This window comes from Bubalus bubalis, chromosome 16, assembly GCF_019923935.1.
Source record: "Bubalus bubalis isolate 160015118507 breed Murrah chromosome 16, NDDB_SH_1, whole genome shotgun sequence".
In the NCBI taxonomy this organism is placed as follows: domain Eukaryota; kingdom Metazoa; phylum Chordata; class Mammalia; order Artiodactyla; family Bovidae; genus Bubalus; species Bubalus bubalis.
Genome location: NC_059172.1, coordinates 76,916,194 through 76,939,107, shown reverse-complemented (window position 1 = coordinate 76,939,107; position 22,914 = coordinate 76,916,194). Strand labels below are relative to the sequence as shown.

Genomic DNA, 22,914 nt, shown 5'->3' with positions numbered 1-22,914 from the left:
CCTATATCTTCTTAGTAACATTCCAACAGTGCTTCCTCCAGTGAGCAAGAGAATTAGAGTGAGAAAAAGGGAAGATTTAGATGAGAGATAATTAGAGTGATGGGGGAAGCTCAATGGAAAGTCAATAAACTATACTAAAAATATTCTGAGCAGTCCAGGGGACCTAAATAGTACTATGCTGTTTGAGGCTTGGAGGATCCAGTCAATGTGGCATTGTGATGTTGTCTAGCCATGCATGACAACCAAGGAGTGGGGAAAATGATCTACTTTATTACAACTTTCCCTGGCGGCTCAATGGTAAAGAATCTCTGCCAATGCAAGAGATGTTGGATCCCTGGGTCAGGAAGATCCCCTGAAGAAGGAAATGGCAACCCACTCCAGTATCCTTGCCTGGGAAATCCTTTGGACAGAGGAGACTGGCAGGCTATAGTCCATGAGGCCATAAAAGAGTCAGACACAAGTTAGTGACTAAACAACAATAAAAACTTTGTTACAGAAGCCAGAACTGACTGAGAAAAGCATGGAGCAGGATTTCTGGCAGAAGGTAAAGGGAAGATTTAGAAACAATGAGGTATTCTAGCAAAAACAGTGTATTGAAATTGTAATCACAGAGGGGAAATTCAATGAGTCTAAGCCTGGATTTTATCTTGGATGCCCTTATTTCAAAATTTCTCCCTCTTGCTTGAGATAGAAAAGAGAACCCAAGAAAACAGAGGAGGGCACTATGTTAGTTTTATGGGGCTGTTGTAACAAGTACCACAAACTCAATGGCTTAAACAAGAGAAATTTATTTCTTCACAATCTTGAGGGTGAATAGCCAAGATGAAGGTGTCAGCAGGGTTGGTTTCTTGGAAGGTGTTCCTTCTTGGTTTGTCGATGGCCGTCTCCTCTCTTGCTTTCACACAGCCCTCTTTCTCAGAGTGTCTGTGTCCTGATTTCCTCTTCTTATAAGGACAGAGTCATATTTGATTAGAGCCTACCCATATGACCTCATTCTCCTCAATTACCTCTTTAAAGGCCCTGTATCCAAACAGTCACATTTTGAAGTACTTGGGGGTTAGGACTTCAACAGATGGATTTGGGGATATATTAGTCTGCTGGGGATGCTATAACAAAATACCACAGGTTTGCTGGCGAAGACAATAGGAATTTACTTCTCATAGTTCTAGAGGATGGAAAGTTCAAGATCAAGGTTCCCAACTTTGTTTCTGGTGAGAACTCTTCTCCTGGCTGCCTTTTTGTGGTGTCCTCAAATGGTTGGTAGGAGGGGAGAGAGGGAGTGCTCCTTAGTGTTTTTCTCATAAGGACATGGATTCTATCAGATCAGGGCTCCATGCTAATGAACTCATTTAGCCTTAAATACTTCCATACAGGCCCCATCTCCAAATATAGTCACCTGGAGATTAGGACTTCAGTATACAAATTTAGGGGGTACATAAACATTCAGTCCATATCCTGGAATCGGGGGGAAACACAATTCAACACATCAGATCAGATCAGATCAGATCAGTGGCTCAGTCATGTCCAACTCTTTACGACCCCATGAATCGCAGCACGCCAGGCCTCCCTGTCCATCACCAACTCCCGGAGTTCACTGAGACTCACGTCCAGCGAGTCAGTGATGCCATCCAGCCATCTCATCCTCTGTCGTCCATAGCAGGCACCAAAGCTAGGCGTACAGTGCTAAAACTGCTGAAAGAAAAGAAAAACACAAATTTATTTTTCTGTTGGTTGTTTAGAAACAAGACAACTCTTTCTAGAATCTCACAGCTCTATCCTAGGTTAGAGATGTGTGTATGTGTGTGTGTGTGTGTGTGTGTGTGTGTGTGTATGTGTGTGTGTGCACCCTAAACAATCATTCCCAAGCAGATTTGCCTTTATTGCTGCTTCTTGACCTAAGGTACTAGGTCTTTCTTAAGCATGGGTGACTGTGCACATTGTCTCCTAATTACATTAGGAACAAGAAGCCTAGTTTGATAAACCAATTTTATTTCTGAACTTTTGTGGGGAAATAAATTTGGGTCAGAAACATCATGATGTTTAGAATCCAAATGGGAATTTTTATAAAGAAATTCTAACATGTTGCATATTGTTTAGATATTCTTATCAAAACTACTTAACAGTCAGTGTAAGAGATTTCAGGGGCCTGAGCAATTAACGATATATTAGTGACTTGAGTTCAATGTTATTCATTTTCCTATGTATTTCCTGAGCACCAAGGGTGAAGAATATTCCTATTATCATCTTGCAGAGTTTATCCCAGAAGCCTACTTGAGTCACACAGCGTGTGGAAATTTGATGTGGGCCCAGAGGTACCACGGTTTTATCTCATTTTTTTTTAAACAAAATTCTATTGAAATACAATTTGCATACCATAAAATTCATTAATTTTAAGTGTAAAATTCAGTGATTTTTAGTAATTTTACTGAGTTGTGCAGCCATCACAATTCAATTTAAATCATATCCATCAGTCTAGTAAGATCCCTACTGCCTTTTTATAGTTAATCCCCATTCCCACCCACAGCCCTAGGCAACCACTAACCTGCTTTGTGTCTGTACAGCTTTACCTAAAGGCTTTTGTAGTCATTCCTTTCCAGGTCCTGTAGTTGAAACTCTAATGACTGAAGGGTAACTCAGTGTATTGGAACCATAACCAGAGAGGGGAAATTCAGTGTCTGATCTTGGATTTTATCTTGTATCCTCATATTGTAAAATTTGTCTCCCACATTGCTGGTGGATTCTTTAGCAGCTGAGCCACAGGGAAGCCCAAGAATACTGGAGTGGGTAGCCTATCCCTTCTCCAGCCAATCTTCCTGACCCAGGAATAGAACCGGCGTCTCCTGTATCGCAGGTGGATTCTTTACCAGCTGAGCCATGAGGAAAGCAAGATGGAAAAGAGAACCCAAGAAAACAGAGGAGGGCACTGTTTTAGTTTTCTGGAGCTGTTGTAACAAATACCACCAATTGGATGACTTAAACTACATAAATTTATTTCCTCACAACTCTGAAGGTAGATATCCAAGATCAAATCTAGAATTGCTTGTTAGCTTGAGATATTTGTCTTTTAATTTTACAGCGTTCCAGCTAAGTAACTTCAATCATGTCTGACTCTTTGTGACCCCATGGACTGTAGCTGCCAGGCTCCTCTGTCCATGGGACTCTCCAGGCAAGAATACCAAAGTGGGTTGCCAAGCATTTCCTAACCCAGGGACAGAACCCATGTCTCTTCCATCTCCTGCATTGGCAAGAAGGCTCTTTACCACTGGCATGAACTGGGAAGTCCCTTAATTTCACTATGGGTCTTCTCTTTCAAGCAACGTGCTGTGGAGGTCACATGTATTACAAAGGCCCCGCTTAATTTGAATCTAAACTATTTTTTACTGTGATTTAGACAGAGATGGGTGGGTATAGGCCTGTCAAGCATAATCTATAAGCATAATCTATAATATTTATCCTAAGACAAAAGAGATTCTGCAACCATCACAATGTGTGCCTCTCACTTTGTCTCTTGTCTCAGTTTTCCCATGCACTCACCTGAAAATAGAATACTTCTGTTATTTGAATGACTTAGAAGTATCAACATACAAAATTATAAGCATTGTGCATATTCCATGCAGTCCCCCAGTCCCCGTATTTTGTCATGTGCTGTACAATCCAAAAGTTCGGCTTCCAAGAAATACTTCAGTAAAATAAAACTATGATGGTTTCTCTTCAAATATCTTAGTTAGGTTTCTAGCTTAATTTTAATTATAATAGTTTTTAAAATGAATTATTTATCAGGTCAATTTAATAGTATTGGGAAAAGTATAATTGTCAACTTTGTTCAGATATATTCCTCCTTCTGCCAAAGATCAAGTCATGCATTTACTTAACCTACTAGCTTGTCCCTTATTTTATAGATAATTATTACTTTATAGATCCTTGATGCAGTCAAAGCTATCAGATGATGTAAAGAAAGGGTGGCAAGTCTATTTGTTAAAAGCAAGTTATCACTTATAATTTCTAAGAACTAACAACCATTTATTATTTCTAACATCTACAAGAGGACAAATATGTTGTCTAAGAAAACTGATTTTATTACTTTAGAAATGGTAGCTTATGATTTTCATTTCAGTAATTTCACAAAAAGGCCATCATATTTAAATATTTTTTCTAAGTGAGAGTTTTCTGTCTATGATCTTCACTGAAAGAGAAAGATGTAGTTTATTGCAAATATGATCTGTGAGAAGGCAGAGATGATGCTATAGTTCAAAAGGACATGAGTTTTTCCTTACTGTATAATTAAAATATGAAATGGCAAGCATGAATCATATATTAAATTGTATGCTGTCAAAATGAGGCTGAAAATGTTGTTTAAAATGTTCCTTTATCTATGCTCAAAGTACTTCTAAGGGACTGAGGCCAATGCAATTTATAATCTGTTCTTTCTACTTTCCATACAGGTTAATTACATTCATGTACTTTTCCCACATTGTTTTTGATTATACCACCCACATCAGTATTCATAGCTCACAAAGTGAAGATAAGTACCATACTAATAGATGGGGGAAAAAGAAACCTCTTGGGACAATGAATGCAGAGATTGGGCTAATGCATCTACAAGCCAAGGGATGCCAAAGATTTCCAGTAAATGACCAGCAGTAGGAGAGAGGCATGGAACAGGTCCTCCCTTGCAGTCCTCAGAAAGAATCAGTCCCACTTAAACCTTGATCTTGAACTTTTAGCCCAGAACTGTGAGACACTAAACTTTTTTTAAGGCATTCAGTTGTGATACTTAGTTATGGCAGGCCTAAAAAATTAATACACCAAGCTATCATTCATCTCTCTGTGCCACAGTTTTCTCATATATAAAGTGATACTGATAATCATATTTACCTACTAGGGTTTTGTGAAGATTAAGTGCATTAATGAATATAAAGTACTTAGAATTGTGTCTGTCATTTAGAGGCATAAGACCAATATTAGTAGCATCTTATTTACAAGATGGGTTTTCTGCTTATTTGAAGATCAATAATTCCCCACTAATGCAAGGAAGACAAAACAGAATTTTTCTTTTTTGGTTTATCATGGTGGAAGTTACAGGTCATAAGAAAGAAGATACAGCAAATCAAAGTTTCAGAAGGTTAAAGTTTTTATGTTTTTTCCCCCAGGAAGTTAACAGTTCTAACTTAGAGAAAGAATAATAATTCAAATGGTGCAAGAAGCCAAATGTCAATATTTTTAGAAAAAGAGAGCAAAGCTCTTAGTCTGTTAGACACATAGGTGTGAGTCAAAAGATAAAATGCTTTAGATACCTTCCTTCATCCTCTATGATCATGGTGCCTTTGATCACTGGTCTTCATAAAGCTGTTTTAAAATGAAAATGTAACATCACTGTACTTTAACTTTTTTTGAATTAGCACAGCAGTTTGTTTTGACAGAAAGTTGAGCAAGCCTTGAGGAATAAAAAGTTCATTTAGACAAGAGGGTGATTAGCAGTCAAGATTATGGCAGGAACAAGTCCCAAATGATTTTGTAGTTGGTAGGAATACCAGAAGGATTAGGAAACCTGGAGGGGAAAACTGAAAGTTTAGGGGTTGGAGCTAGAGTGAGGTCATGAAGACTGGAAGAAAAGGAAAGGAGAGGAAACAGTGTATGCCTCTTATGAGTTCTGTTACTTGGGATAACTTAATATCTTTGAGCCTTGATGCATTAGGTTCTTAGGGCTGCCATAGCAAATCAACACACACAAGGTGGCTTAAAATAACAGAAATTTATTCTCTCACAATTTTGGAGGCCAGAAGTTGAATCAGGTTAGCAGGGCTGTACTCTTCCTGAGGTATTTTGGGAAGATACCTTCTTATCTCACCTGGCTTCTGGTGGTTGCTAGCATTCCTTGGTATTCCTTGGCTTTTATAGACACATTACTTCAATCTCAATCCTCATCATCACATGGCATTCTCCCTCTCAGTGTGCCTGAATTTAAATTTCTTTCTTCTTATAAGCACACTGATCAACGGGTTACAGCCCACTTTGATCCAGAAGGACTTTATCCACAAAAAGCTTATTTCCATAAAAGGTTGCATTCACAGATTCTGGGTACATAAGAATTTTGAGGGAACACCATTCAACCTAGTAGAGTCATCTTCTTCATTACAAAAGTAAAGGATTATAATACATACTCATGCCTCACCTTCCTCATCTGTAAAATGAGGAGGTTCCCACTCTTAAGGTTATTCTATTTGTTGCTCTTTGACTTCCCATTAATACCTTCCTCTTAATACCCTGATTTCCTTTGGGGAAATTATTGCTTGCTTAGTGAATTGAGTTTAGTGTCCTGGTAACCATGGGCCCACTCTTCCTTGGTTAAAGGGCATATATATGACCCAATAAGAGTCATCTGGATGAGCTCTTTGGAAGTCTAATCTTGACCACAAGAATGAAAGGACTAAAAGTAAATGGAACTCAGTGTGGTGGTTAAGGGCACAGGTTCTAGATATCGGCCATGTGTATTTGAATCCTAACTATCACTGACCAATTTTGGACTTTGGGGATATATTTAGCTTCCCTGTGGCTCAGTTTCCTCAGGTATAAAACGAGAATGATAATAGTACTTTATCCAGTGCCAGATAATGTCCTTAACATTATGTTTGCATCAGTGAATAAAACACATGTGGTTTCTGCTTATAGAAGCTTTGAAAGTTTGAGAGAGATAGATAGCAAACAGAGAAAATACATTCTTATTACAAATTTTGATATGTATATATGTGCTAAGTAAAACGCTTAAAATAGCACCTAACACATAGTAAGTAACATGTAACTGAGCATTTACTCACCTATTTTAGCAACAGTGTTCTAACCACACCTTATCCATGTACTGTCTGACTTTTAGCTTTCTGAGATAGCCGAGAACCTGCTCATTCCTGAGACTGGTTTTTGCCCTTCCCAATGATACTGAGAATTCCACTATACTTCCACTAAATTTCCTTTTGCTTCATTTAGCTCAAGTTGGTTTATATTGCTTGCAACAAGAGCCCTAACTGATGCGGTGCTTCATAGGGTAGTTGTGAAGATTAAATGATTGTGAACATTCAATGTGTATAGTCTCAATCAACATTAATTCTGGGATGAGCAACTTCAGTATATTTAAAGTGGGAAGCATAGAGTTAGGAAAAAAAAAAAAACATTAGCAAATAAATTTAGTATAAGGGAGATCCAAAAGACTGGCATGGTGATGAAAGAAGTCTAACTTTCATTTTTCAGACCAAAAGTCTGAGAGTGGTTGATTGGTCAATGTGAGAAACTCACAGATTGAGGACTTGAACGGAATACACTAAAGGTATTGTTTTACTGTTGACAGTATTGTCCCAGAAGATTTAACCTAGCATATATGGTCCTATTCAAAAACAAACTATTTTTTCTTTTTTTGTATCATCCGAGAAAGCGGTGATAAAAACAGCCTTTGAGGAAAATGATCTTTGTTCTTGGCACAAAGGAGTACAAAAAGAAAAACAGTAAAGAATGGTAGAGTCATTTGTTTGACACCAGTCCATGTAGACTCATTATTCTAAGGTGCAGAGTTACACATTCTAAACCCAGGAGGGTTTTGTGCTAATATTGTACTGATGGATGCAATATCATAAATATGCACATGCATATTCATATGATGCCAATTATTCTTTTGAAGCTGTATAAATGACACACTTGAAAACTGAGAGCTGAAAATATGATACATATGGAAAACTCATCAGCATTCTGAGATATAAACTGAATGAAAGAGGATTACTGTAAAAGCTCTTTTCCTGTCAAGTTTCTTCTATTCCATTTCTAATCACCAAATTCTACTCAATCTTTTTAACTACCCACATAACTGAATTATCCTTTAGGCATCAAAAAACCAGAAGTGTTCCAACCTTTATTTGTTCCCAGTGCCAAGCTGAGACTTGACTTTTGAAGATAAGCTCCTATCCTGAATCAAAGGGCTGAAACAATGGTCAGTTCCAACACTTCCCAGCATGCCATCAGCTAAGCCACATCCATTCTTTCGCTCCTCAATCTTTATGAAGTCTATAGTCCTTGATCCTGGGTGAACATAGTGAATAAATGCAATTATTGTCCATACAGGGCTTTTAAGCTCATAAAGAAGACAGATAGTAAAAAGGGAAACAGAAGAATATATATTTTCAAGTAGTACCATGTGTTATGAAGAAAATGAACAGGAGGTGAGTAGAGATGTGGAACAAGGGTAGGGTGGTGCTAGAGACTGTGGGTCTGTTGGGATGGGATTTACTCAGAGCTACGGCCTTCTCTTTAAAGTGAAGAATGAAGCTATGAGTGATACCTGGGCCCATGTCTCAGGAAGATTATTCCTAGGTGTTGAAAAGGCAACCAAGGTGCTGTGGCTGGGGTGCTGAGGTTGGAGTGTCTGCTTGTGTGTGGGCTGCTTTTGTGGCAACTGCTGCTGAAGCTGGAGCATTTCTAAGCTTGTTGGATCCTGAGTATATGTGTGTGTGTGTGTGTGTGTGTGTGTGTGTGTGTGTATATATATATATATATATATATATATATATTTACAATTCTCTTATTTCAATGAGGAGATGACTTGAGGCTAGCGGAGGCTGGAGAGGGTTGGTGCTTTGTCTCTCTGATCCTCAAATGACCGTTTCTTGGTGTGGTCTCTCTCCTAACTGGAGTCACTGTAGCCAATTGTTCAGGTTTTCTAAGGGTTTTGGATCCTCCCTCATCTTTCCTTTTTAATGTCATTTGTCTTCTGACTTCTTCTCACCCTGTCTTGGGCTCCAGAGATTTAAAAACAAACAAACAAACAAACTTCAAATATTCCTGTAGATATTTTTTAGATGTGCCTGACATGATCTTCTTGTCTGTGTGCTCACATCTAGTTAGTCTTACTCCAATGCCAAGGCTTTTGGCCTTATTTTAGTCTATTAAAAAAAAAACAACAACCAAAAAAAGTAAAAACCAAACGAACAAAAAGCAATTATCACTAGATAAAAAGTGCCAAGTTAGTTATTAGTAAAAAATTATTGCAGAAGACACAGAAAGCACCTCCACAAATGGAGTCAAGGCTACAGTGTACAATACTGGCATCTGAGGGCAAGTGCTAGGAAGCCCTCTCTCCAGTGCATCTCTGCCATCTGTATCTTGCATAGAGGTATCCTAACTGATAGGCTCCTTATGCTCGATCTTGGGCCTCCGACTTGATTCTACTCACTGGCAGTGAACTTATGTAGTACCCTACACAACAAGCCCACAGAGATGCTGATATCCAAGGGCAGGGGGAGGGTTGGGGACATAGTTATGAATGTTGGGTGTCCCAGAAGGAGAGGTTCAGGTGTGGAATTTATTGTTAGGGAGCTCTTTAGGAAGGACCTTTTTGGGGAGAGGAGAAAAAAAAGGTGAGGGAAAACAGTAGAGGAAGGATGAGGTATCAGATCAAAGTTAACCTGGACTAGAGGTTGAGGATGGGATTCTGGTACATAAACTTAACTGAAGAATCAACCACTTTGACATGGAGCTGGCTTTTGTACCCCCCTAATAAGTCAGTCATTGGCTATAGGCTAACCACATGTACCATGGGGCAGGATGATGGAGAACTGTTAAGGTGGCATCTCCATCCTCTGAGGGCAGTTATTCAAAACTTACATCAGCTAGATATATAAATACAGGTCTGATAAAGGGCTCTGAGGAGATGGATCACCCAACATTGACTTCATAAAGGCTTAAAAGTTGGTACAAGCTATAATCTTTAAAAAAAATTGTAGGAGTGTTCAACCAAGATGACAAAGTATGATGACCCTGAGCTTACCTCCTCCCAGGGGCATAACAAAACTGAAGCGACTTAGCAGCAGCAGCAGACCAACTATTAGTGAGAAAGACCAGAATATATCACAAAAACATCTTATACAGCTAAACATATAAAGAAGGAACCATAATGAAATGAATAGTAGTGGCAGAGATAACAGTATAGTCAAGACCCACAATCCCAGTGTGGGAGACCCACAAATAGGAGAATAATTGTAATTGTAGATGTACTTCCCAAGGAGTGGCAAGTCCAAGCCCCACACTGGGATCCCCCATCAAGGGGTCCTGTATCAGGAAAATGAGCCTTCATAGCATCTGGCAGTACGTCTTAATTTAGGGAGGCATAGAAGGCTGGGGAAAATATAGACTCTACTCTTAAAAAGTGAAAGAAAGTGAAAGGCACTCAAACAAGTCCTAGTCTTTGCAACTCCGTGGACTGTAACCTGCCAGGATCCTCTGTCCATGGAATTCTCCAGGCCAGAATACTGGAGTGGGTAACTGTTCCCTTCTCCAGGGGATCTTTCCAAGCCAGGGATCAAACCCAGGTCTCCCACATTGCAGGCGGATACTTTACTGTCTGAGCCACCAGGGAAGACTTAAAGGGCACACGAAAATTTTTACTTGCTCTGAGACCTAGAGCAGAAGCAATGATTTGAAAGGGTCAGATCCAGAGTTTCAAAGCCTGGGTCAGATCCAGAGACCCAAAGCCTGGGTCAGATCCAGAGTTTCAAAGAATAGCACGGAGAGGTAATAAAGCCTTCCTCAGTGATCAATGCAAAGAAATAGGGGAAAACAATAGAATGGGAAAGATGAAAGATCTCTTCAAGAAAATTAGTGATACCAAGGGAACATTTTATGCAAAGATGGGCACAGTAAGGACAGAAACAGTTTGGACCTAACAGAAGCAGAAGATATTAAGAAGACGTGGCAAGAATACACAGAAGAACTATACAAAAAAGATCTTCATAAGCCAGAAAACAACGATGGTGTGATCACTCACCTAGAGCCAGACATCCTGGAATAGGAAGCATCACTACGAACAAAGCTAGTGGAGGTGATGGAATTCCAGTTGAACTATTTCAAATCCTAAAAGATGATGCTGTGAAAGTGCTGCACTTAAAATGCCAGAAAATTTAGAAAACTCAGCAGTGGCCACAGGACTGGAAAAGGTCAGTTTTCATTCCAATCTCAAAGAAAAGCAAAGCAAAGAATGTTCAAACTACTGCATAATTGCACTCACCTCACACACTAGCAATGTAATTCTCAAAATTCTCTAAGCTAGGCTTCAACAGTATGTGAACTGTAAACTTTCAGATGTTCAAACTGGATTTAGAGAAGACAGAGGAATCTGAGATCAAACTGCCAACATCCACTGGGTCATTGAAAAATCAAGAGGGTTCCAGAAAAACATCCGCTTTATTGACTACACCAAAGCCTTTGACTGTGTAAATCACAAAAAACTGGAAAATTCCTAAAGAGATGGGAACACCAGACCACCTTACCTCCCTCCTGAAAAATCTGTATGCAGGTCAAGAAGCAGCAGTTAGAACTGGACATGAAACAATGGGCTGGTTCAATATTGGCAAAGCAGCACATCAAGGCAGTATAGTATCATCTTGTTTATTTAACTTATATGCAGAGTACATCATGCGAAATGCCGGGATGGATGAAGCAGAAGCTGGAATCAAGATTGCAGGGAGAAATATCAATAATCTCAGATATGCTGATAACACCACCCTTATAGCAGGAAGTGAAGAAGAATTAAAGAACCTTTTGATCAAAGTGGCTTAAAACTCAACATTCAGAAAACTAAGATCGTGGCATCTGGTCGTATCACTTCATGGCAAATAGATGGGGAAACAATGTAAACAGTGAGAGACTTTATTTCTTTGCATTCCAAAATCACTGCAGATTGTGACTGCAGCCATGAAATTAAGACACTTGCTCTTTGGAAGGAAAGGTATCACCAGCCTAGACAGAATATTAAAAAGCAGAGACATTTCTTTGAGGACAAAGTTCCATCTAGTCAAAGTTATGGGTTTTCTAGTAGTCATGTATGGATGTGAGAGTTGGACTACAAAGAAAGCTGAGCACAGAAGAATTGATGCTTTTGAACTGCAGTGTTGGAGAAGACTCTTGAGAGTCCCTTGGACTGCAAGGAAATCCAGTCAGTCAATCCTAAAGGAAATCACTGCTGAATATTGGAAAGACATGCTGAAGATGAAACTCCAATACTTTGGCCACCTGATGCAAAGAAACTACTCATTGGAAAAGACCCTGATGCTGGGAAAGATTAAAGGCAGGAGGAGAAGGGGACAACAGAAGATGAGATGGTTGGATGGCCTCACTGACTCGATGGACATGAGTTTGAGCAAGCTTAAGGAGTTGGTGATGGACAGGGAAGCCTAGTGTGCTGCAGTCCATAGGGTCACAAAGAGTGGGACACGATTGAGTGACTGGACTGAACTGGGTCAGATCCATCAGCTGAGTTTAGAGAGTCTCCTGGAGATGCAATAGGCAAAGGGAAGTACTGTTGGGACATAGACACTGGAGCCATCCAATTTTGAGGGCAAAGATATTGCTGCTGAAAAGCATCATTTTAGAATACTCTAACTTATTAATGCCAGGACCCAGTTCCAACCACCAGGCTGTCAGCACTAGTACTGGTATGCCTCAGTTCAGTCACTCAGTCGTGTCTGACTCTTTGCGATCCCGTGAATCACAGCACACTAGGCCTCCCTGTCCATCATCAACTCCCAGAGTTCACCCAAACTCACATCCATCGAGTCGGTGATGCCATCCAGCCATCTCATCCTCTGTCGTCCCCTTCTCCTCCTGCTCCCAATCCCTCCCAGCATCAGGGTCTTTTCCAGTGAGTCAACTCTTCGCATGAGGTGGCCAAAGTATTGGAGTTTCAGCTTTAGCATCATTCCTTCCAAAGAACATCCAGGACTGATCTCCCTTAGGATGGACTGGTTGGATCTTCTTGCAGTCCAAGGGACTCTCAAGAGTCTCCTCCAATACCACAGTTCAAAAGCATCAATTCTTCATCACTCAGCTTTCTTCACAGTCCAACTTTCACATCCATACATGACCATAGGAAAAACCATAGCCTTGACTAGACAGACCTTTGTTGGCAAAGTAATGTCTCTGCTTTTAAATATGCTATCGAGGTTGGTCATAACTTTCCTTCTAAGGAGTAAGCATCTTTCAATTTCATGGTTGCAATCACCATCTGCAGTGATATTGGAGCCCCCAAAAATAAAGTCTGACACTGTTTTCAGTTTCCCCATCTATTTCCCATGAAGTGATGGGACCAGAAGCCACAATCTTAGTTTTCTGAATATTGAGCTTTAGGCCAACTTTTTCACTCTTCTCTTCCACTTTCATCAAGAGGCTGTTTAGTTCCTCTTCACTTTCTGCCATAAGAGTGGTGTCATCTGCATATCTGAGGTTTTTGATATTTCTCCTGGCAATCTTAATTCCAACTTGTGCTTCCTCCAGCCCAGCATTTCTCATGATGTACTCGGCATAGAAGTTAAATGAGCAGGGTGACAGTATACAACCTTGATGTACTCCTTTTCCTATTTGGAACCAGTCTGTTGTTCCATGTTCAGTTCTAACTGTTGCGTCCTGACCTGCATATAGGTTTCTCATTTCATGCAAAGATAGGCTTGATAAAGGACAGAAATTGTATGGACCTAACAGAAGCAGAAGATATTAAGAAAAGGTGGCAAGAATACACAGAAGAACTGTACGAAAAAGAGCTTCACAACCCAGATAATCACGATGGTGTGATCACTCACCTAGAGCCAGACATCCTGGAATGTGAAGTCAAGTGGGCCTTAGAAAGCATCACTACGAACAAAGCTAGTGGAGGTGATGGAATTCCAGTTGAACTAGTTCAAATCCTGAAAGATGATGCTGTGAAGGTGCTGCACTCAATATGCCAGCAAATTTGGAAAACTCAGCAGTGGCCACAGGACTGGAAAAGGTCAGTTTTCATCCCAATCTGAAAGAAAGGCAATGCCAAAGAATGATCCAATTACCACAAAATTGCACTCATCTTAACATGCTAGCAAAGAAATGCTCAAAATTCTCCAAGCCAGGCTTCAACAATACATGAACTGTGAAGTTCCAGATGTTCAAGCTGGTTTTAGAAAAGGCAGAGGAACCAGAGATCAAATTGCCAACATCTGCTGGATCACGGAAAAAGCAAGAGAGTTCCAGAAAAACATCTATTTCTGCTTTATTGACTATACCAAAGCCTTTGACTGTGTGGATCACAATAAACTGTGGTATGCCTGAGGCCAAGGCAAATGACTAACTGGGTGGGACACCACCTCACCTACCAGCAGATCACTGCCCCAAGACACTTTGAGTCCAAACTTACCCTGGGACCTGATCCTGTGCATCAGAAGACCCAGGACCCAACCCTGAACAGCAGGAGTCTTTGTTCCCTGCAGCCAGAGACTGTGGACATAACTCTGCTCACCAGTGGGCTGCCACTATCCCTGGGACAAACACACTTAACCATGAGAATGCACCAGCCCCAGATCCTCTTGGGCTCCAGGTCTGCCTACCAGCAAGATGATACTAACTAGAGGACACATAGTCCCACAAGCACCCATCCTAGCACCTGGCTCTGCCCACCATGGGTGAACACTAGCCCTTGGGCATTTGGACTCTGCAGCACCACCTCACCATGCAGACCTACCCACCATGGCCAGCAGCCTTCTCAGAAGCCAGGGCTTAGCAACCAACCAAACCAAGGGCCAGTCACACCTACTAGACCAACCACAGCTTGTCACAGCAGAAGGATTCATGTAGTCCACCTAGGGGTCACCCTAGAGCATAGAGTTCTGAAGACCAGAGCAGAGAGAGCTGCTGGACTCACAGGACCCCTTCTGCAAAGGAATCTTCTCCAAGGTCAGGAAATATAACCAACAAACAAAATAAGCAGAGGTAAACCAGTAAATTAGGCAAAATGAGGTGACAAAGGATTATGGTTCAAAATAAAAACAAAATAAAATCCCAGAAGAAGAACTAAGCAAAGTGGAGACAAGCAGTACATACCATAAAGAATTCAAGGTAATGATCAAAAAGATAGTCAAACAACCCTGGAGAAGACTGGATGAACAGAGGGACAAGTAAGAAGTTATCAACATGGAGTTAGAAAATATAAAGAACCACATAGTGATAAATAATATAGTAAATGAAATTGGAAAATAAAACCTAGAAAGAATCAATAGTAAATTGGGTGATACAGAGGAAAGGATTGATGAGCTGGAAGGCAGAGTAGTGGATATTTCTGAAGCTGAATAGAAAAAAGAGAAATAAAAAGAAATGAGGACAATAAAAGAGATCATTTGGATGTATCAAGCCTACTAGCATTCACATTATAGAGGTCCCAGGCAAAGTGAGAGAGAAAGGGGCAGGGAGTAAATGTTTGAGGACATAATATCTGAAAACTTCTCTAATCTGTGAAAGTAAATAGACATCTGGGTACAGGAAGCACAGAGTGTCCTCACCAGGTACATCAAGGCTTATTTTGATTAAAATGGAAAAAATTCAAGATAAATAGAGAATATTATAAACAGCAAGAGAAAGAAAACAAATTATATGTAAGGGTACACCCAAAGGCTATCATCTAACTTTTCAGCAGAAACTCTGCATAACAAAAGGAAATGTCATGATATATTTAAAGCGATGAGAGGGAAAAGCCTATAACTGAGATTACTCTATCCAGAAAGGCTTTCATTTATATTTTATGGAAAGACAAAAAGTTTCCAAGGAAGCAAAAAAGTTCAGCACCACCAAACCACCTTTATAAGAAATCTTAAAGTATTTCTCTGAGTGAAAAAGAAAAGTATACAAGCAAAAATATAAAAGTTACAAGGGAAAAAATCTCAATGCTAAAGCAAATATACAGTAAAAGTAGTAAATAATCCATGTACATAGCTAGGAGGAAGGTTAAAAGACAAAAACAATAAAATCATCTATATACATAATAAGTAGCATCAGTTCAGTTCAGTTCAGTCGTTCAGTTGGGCCCAACACTGTGACCCCATGAATCACAGCACCCCAGGCCTCCCTGTCCATCACCAACTCCCAGAGTTCACCCAAACTCATGTCCATCGAGTCGGTGATGTCATCCATCCATTTCATCCTCTGTCGTCCCCTTCTCCTCCTGCCCCCAATCCCTCCCAATATCAGGGTCTTTTCCAAGGAGTCAACTCTTTGCATGAGGTGGCCAAAGTATTGAAGTTTCAGCTTTAGCATCAGTCTTTCCAATGAACACCAAGGACTGATCTCCTTTAGAATAGACTGGTTGGACCTCCTTGTAGTCCAAAGGACTCTCAAGAGTCTTCTCCAATACCACAGTTCAAAATCATCAATTCTTCAGTGCTCAGCTTTCTTCACAGTCCAACTCTCAAATCCATACACGACCAATGTATAAATCATAGTCTTGAGTAGAGGGACCTTTGTTGGCAAAGTAATTTCTCTGCTTTTGAATATGCTATCTAGGTTGGTCATAACTTTCCTTCCAAGAAGTAAGCATCTTTTAATTTCATGGCTGCAGTCACCATCTGCAGTGATTTTGGAGCCCAGAAAAATAAACTATGCTACTGTTTCCACTGTTTCCCCATCTATTTGCCATGAAGTGATGGGACCAGATGCCATGATCTTAGTTTTATGAATGCTGAGCTTTAACCCAACTGTTTCACTCTCCTCTTTCACTTTCATCAAGAGGCTCTTTTGTTCCTCTTCACTTTCTGCCATAAGGGTGGTGTCATCTGCATACCTGAGGTTATTGATATTTCTCCTGGCAATCTTGATTCCAGCTTGTGCTTCTATCAGCCCAGCATTTCTCATGATGTACTCTGCATAGAAGTTCAATAAGCAGGGTGACAATATACAGCCTTGACGTACTCCTTTTTCTATTTGGAACCAGTCTGTTGTTCTGTGTCCAGTTCCTACTGTTGCTTCCTGACTGGTACACAGGTTTCTCAAGAGGCAGGTCAGGTAGTCTGGTATTCTCATCTCTTTCAGAATTTTCCACAGTCAAAGGCTTTGGCATAGTCAATAAAGCAGAAATAGATGTTTTACTGGAACTCTCTTGCTTTTTCAATGATCCAGCGAATGTTGGCAGTTTGATCTCTGATTCCTCTGCCTTTTCTAAAGCCAGCTTGAATATCTGGAAGTGCATGATTCACGTATTGTTGAAGCCTGGCTTGGAGAATTTTGAGCATTTCTTTACTAGAGTGAGATGAGTGCAATTGTGTGGTAGTTTGAGCATTCTTTGGCATTGCCTTTCTTTGGGATAGGAATGAAAACTGACCTTTTCCAGTCCTGAGGCCACTGCTGAGTTTTCCAAATTTGCTGGCATATTGAGTGCAGCACTTTCACAGCATCATCTTTCGGGATTTGAACTAGTTCAACTGGAATTCCATCACCTCCACTAGCTTTGTTCATAGTGATGCTTTCTAAGGCCCACTTTACTTCACATTCCAGGATGTCTGGCTCTAGGTCAGTGATCACACCATTGTGATTATCTGGGTCGTGAAGCTCTTTTTTGTACAGTTCTTCTGTGTATTCTTGCCACCTTTTCTTAATATCTTCTGCTTCTGTTAGGTCCATACCATTTCTGTCCTTTATTGAACCCATCTTTGCATGAAATGTTCCCTTGGTATTTCTAATTATCTTGAAGAGATCTCTCGTCTTTCCTATTCTGTTGTTTTCCTCTATTTCTTTGCATTTATCACTGAGGAAGGTTTTCTTATCTCTCTTTGATATTCTTTGGAACTCTGTATTAAGTATCATGCTGCTGTGAAGTTGCTTTAGTCGTGTCTGACTGTGGGACCCCAGAGACAGCAGCCCACCAGGCTCCCCTGTCCCTGGGATTCTCCAGGCAAAAACACTGCCATTTCCTTCTCCAATGTATGAAAGTGAAAAGTCAAAGTGAAGTCGCTCAGTCGTGTCCAACTCTTCGCGACCCCATGGTCTGTAGCCTACCAGGCTCCTCCGTCCATAGGATTTCCTAGGCAAGAGTACTGGAGTGGGGTGCCATTGCCTTCTCCATTAAGTAGCATAGGGACACACAAAACAAAAAGATGTAACATATGGGATCAGAAATAGTAAATGTGGCAGTGGGTGGAAATGAATACAGAGTTGTTAAAATGCATTTTAATTTAAAGAGATCAACAACCTAAAATAATCATATTTATATATAGGTTGATACGCATAAACCTCATAGTAACTACAAACCAAAAATCTATACTGGATACTCACACACAAAGGAAACAGAAATTCAGACATAACACTAAAGATAGTCATCTAATCACAAGGAAACAGCACAGAAGAACTGAACAAAAAGTAGCTTCAAAGCAATTCCAAAACAATGAATAAGAAGCCAATAAATACATGCTTATCAATAATTACTTTAAATGTAAATGGACTAAATTCTTAAATTGAATGACATAAAGTGGCTGAATGTATATATAAAATAAAAAGACCCATATATATGTTACTTACTAGAGACTCTAGATCTAAAGACACACACAGATTAAAATTAAGGGATTGGGAAAGGGTATTGCATGCAACTGGAAATTTTTTAAAAAGGCCAGGATAGCAATACTTATATGAGACAAAATAGACTTTAAAACAAAAACTGTAATGAGACAAAGAAGGACATTACATAGTGATCAAGATATCAGTTCAAGAAGAACATGTAACATCTGTAAATACAGATGCAGCCAACACAGTAGCACCTAAATACATAAACCAAATATTAAGAGACATATAAGAAGAAACTGATGTAACACATTAATAGTATGGAACTTTAACATATCATTTACATTCATGGGTAGATCATCAAGAGAGAAAATCAATAAAAAAAATGTTGACTTTAAATGACATATTAGACCAAATGAACTTAATAGTTATCTGTAAAGCATTCCATCCAAAAGTAGCAAAATATTATTTTCAAGTGCACATGGAATATTCTCCAGGATAGATCACATGCTAGTACACAAAATCAGTCTCAGTAAAGTTAAGAAAATTCAAATTGAATCTTTTCCAACCACGAAATTATGAGAGTAGAAATCAACTACAAGGAAAAAAAGCTATGAAAAAGACAAACATATTGAAGCTAAAATATGCTACTGTTTAGTAGCCAATGGATCACTGAAGACAGCAAGGAAAAAAAATCTAAAAAAATACTTGCAGACAAATAAAAAAGAAAACATAGAAATCCAAAAGTCTATAGGACACAGTTCTATAGACATGTTTCTAGTGATAAAACATACCCCAGGAAGCAAGAAAAAAATAAAATAAATAATCCAAAATAACTTCTAAACAAAGTAGAAAAAGATCAAACATAAGTTAGAAGTAGGAAATACCTCATAAAGATCTTAGCAGAAGAGACTGAAGAAAAATAAATGAAATTAGTTATTTTAAATGATAAGCAAAATTGATAAATCTTTAGCCAGACTCATTAAAAAGGGGAGAGGCTTAAATCAATCATATCAGAAATGAAAATGTTACACCAACACCACAGAAATAGAAGGGATGATAAGAAATTACTATGAAAAATTATATGTCAACAAAATGTAAAACTTGAAAGAAATGAAAAAATTTTTAGAAATGTACACTCTTCCAAGATTGAAGCAGAACAAAGAAGTAGAAAATATGAACAGAACAATTGTTGGTAATAAAATTGAATCAGCAATTTAAAAATTCCAAACAAACAAACAAACAAAAAAAAAATAAAAACTCCAAACAAACAAAAGTACAGATCCAGATGGCTTCATGGGTGAATTCTAACCAACACTTAGAAAAGCATTAAAACCTCTCCCTCTGAAACTATTCTAAAAGATTGCACAGGAAGGAACACTTCTGAACTCACTTTATGAGGCCTGATACCAAAACCAGACAAATATATCACAAAAAAAGAAAACTTCAGGCCAATATCAAAGATTCACACAGAGGCAAAAATCCTCAACTTTAATACTAGCTAACTGAGTTAACAAATAAATTAAAATCATCATGCATTATGATCAGGTGGGATTTATCCCAGGTATGCAAGAATGGTTCAATATCTGCAGATAAATAAATATTATACAACAGTGTCTTGGAAAAGATCCTAATACTGGGAAAGATTGAAGGCAAAAGGAGAAGACGGTGACAGAAGATTAGATGGTTCGATGACATCATCAACTAAATTGAACTTGGACAAACTCCAGGAGATAGTGAGGGACAGGGAAGCATGGTGTGCTTCAGTCCACGAAGTTTCAAAGAGTAAGACAAGACTTAGTTACTGAACAAGAACAACAATACAACATATTAACCAAGTCTCATGATAAGTCATGGGATCATCTCAATATGTGCAGCAGAAACATGTGGCAGAATTTAACATCCATTTGGGATTAAAACTTTAAAAAAGTGGGTATAAAAAATAATAGCTCAACATAATAAAGGCCATATGTTATGAGCATACAGCTAACATCATACTAAAAGCTATTAATGATAGCATTTCCTCTGAGACCAGGAACAAGAGAAGGATATCCATTGTTGCCACTATTATTCAACATAGTATTGGAAATCCTAGCTACAGCCATCAGATTAAAAAAAAAAAAAAAGAAACAAATTGAATACAAATTGGAAAGGAAGAAATAAAACTGTCACTGTTCACAGATGATATCACTATCTGCAGAAAAATCCTAAAGATACCACTAGAAAGCTGCAAGAGCTCATCAATGAATTTTGGTAAAGTGCAGGGTACAAAATTAATATACAGAAATCTGTTTTGTTTCTATACACTAATCATGAGCTATCATAAAGAGAAATCAAGAAATCAAGCTTATTTAAAATCACGTCAAAGAGAATAAAGTATCTAGGAATAAATCTAATCAGACAAAAGTTTTCTACATGGAAAAATAAGCGACACTGGTGAAAGAAACTGAAGATTACACAAGCAGATTACACATGATGATATATCATGTTCAAGGATTGAAATAATATTGCTAAAATGACTGTCCTACCTACGGCAAGTTACAGATTCAATGTGATCTCTATCAAAATACCAATGGCATTCTTCATAGAACTAGAAAAAATAATTCTAAAATTTGTACAAAAACACAAAAGAGCCCCCAACTAGCCAAAATAATTTTGAGAAGAACAGATTGGAGGTTTCTAGCTCCCTGATTTCAAACTATACCACAAAGCAAAAGTAATAAGAATAGTATAGTACTGATACAAAGTAGACACATATATTATTGAAACAGGGTAGATAGCATAGAAATAAATCCACACTTATATGAGCAACATATTCTATGACAAATTAGACAAGAATATATAATGGGTAAAAGACAGTTTCTTCAATAAATGGTTTTGAGAAAATTTGACAGCTTTACATTAAAGAATCAAGCTGGAATACTCTTTATGCCTTATTAAAAAACATTAAAATGAATTAAAGACTTAAATATAAGACCTGAAACCACAAAGCTTCTAGAAGAAAACATAGGTAGTGTACTCTTTGACATTAGTATTAGTAATATTTGTTTGGATGTGTCTCTTCAGGCAAGGATTAACAACTGTGACAATATCACTAAAATGCTTTTCCAGAGTGAGGGAAACAATCAACAAAACAAAAAGACAAATACTGGATGGGATAAGACATTTGTAAACAATATGTCAGATAAGGGGTTAATACCCAAAATATACAAAGAACTAATATAACTCAATATCAAAAAAGCAAACAACCTAATTTGCCGGGGTCCAGCCCCAGCTGATCCAGGGTATTCGAAGGAGAGATGGCATAGGCGAGGGTCAGGAAACAACTGCTTAATTAAACGTTAATTAAGGATATAAAGAGTAATAGAATGAGGATAGCTCAGTAGGAAAATTCAGTGGAGAAAAGAGGCTGAGTAGCTTGGTTTACACGGGAGACCAATAAAACTTCAAGACAAGAAGTTTGCACCACTTACGTAGGCCGCAGGCGTCCTTCCGTTCTCCCAAAGGAGTGGAGACGCTGAGGCCTCCCCGGTCGGATCTAGAAGCCCAGGCATAATTAGCAAGCATGGCGGGTTCCGCGCTCCAGATGGAGACTCAGCCAGAATTTGAAAGAGAGAGCTACATGGGGAGACCAAATTTCGGTGAACAAGGCCCGCACTTTATTTTTCAAAGTAGTTTTTATACCTTAAGTTATGCATAGAGGATAATGGGGGAAGGGGTGGAGTCATTCAAGGACAGCAGTTCCTGGTTGTAATCGAAGCCAGGCTTTCAAACTTATCATATGCAAAAGTTTAGGTGATTGACATCATCTTCTGGCCAGGAGGCCTGTTAACATTTTAAGAAACTTATTTTTCTCTAAAGGTGATTATTCCAAAGCCAGGCAACAGCCTCCAAAAAAGCATTGGACAAAGCTGCATTTTACATTTCTATACACCCATTATATCAATCAATACACCGCCAAGGACGCAGTAGGTAAGGAGTATGGAGACTTAGCAGCAAACATTGGCTCAATAAGTGAAAAACCCTTCACCAATACAATTTCTAATCAATCTTTTAACTACTCAAAAGAATCTGTGTTTAGACAGTTTAGAACATCTCCTGCCTCTTACAGTTGGGAGGCTCTGAACAATCACATGTGGCCGGAAAAACCTATTCAGGCAGTCTAGAGGATTTCCAAAGGAGTTTGTAGGTTGAAACACTGTCACACCCAGGAATTATTAACTGGAGCTGTAAGCTAACTCTTTTTTCAGAGAGAGGTAGTGGGGGACAGCCCCCCGTAAAGTCAGAGGTGTAGGTGAAAGCACAAAGCAGAAAGTAGGCAGACTCTGGTTTTGGGGGTAGATGCTCAAGAATTTCCAGGGGGACTCCTGAGGCTCGATTCTGCCTTTGCGTATGCCGAGCCTCCTTCCTCATGACCTTTGCCACGGGAGGAGTTCCTCATGCTGGCTCCAGGCAGTGATAGAATTCTAGTTGAGCTATTCCAGATCCTGAAAGATGATGCTGTGGAAAGTGCTGCACTCAATATGCAATATGCCGGCTCCCGGCACTAATTAAAAAAATGGGATGAGAACTTGAATAAACATTTTTCCAAGAAAGACA

The 22,914-nt window shown here is 39.1% G+C and overlaps 1 long non-coding RNA gene across 1 annotated transcript; it reads right to left on the bottom strand.

Annotated features, from left to right (window-relative positions):
- Positions 1–776: 776 nt before the first annotated feature.
- On the bottom strand, positions 777–21,810 carry LOC123329669. The gene is made up of 3 exons (XR_006545180.2): positions 21,789–21,810; positions 7,893–8,061; positions 777–1,692 (listed from the first exon to the last, which is right to left on the bottom strand). It is a non-coding gene; the product is annotated as an uncharacterized LOC123329669 (long non-coding RNA).
- Between the last annotated feature and the right edge of the window lie 1,104 nt (positions 21,811–22,914).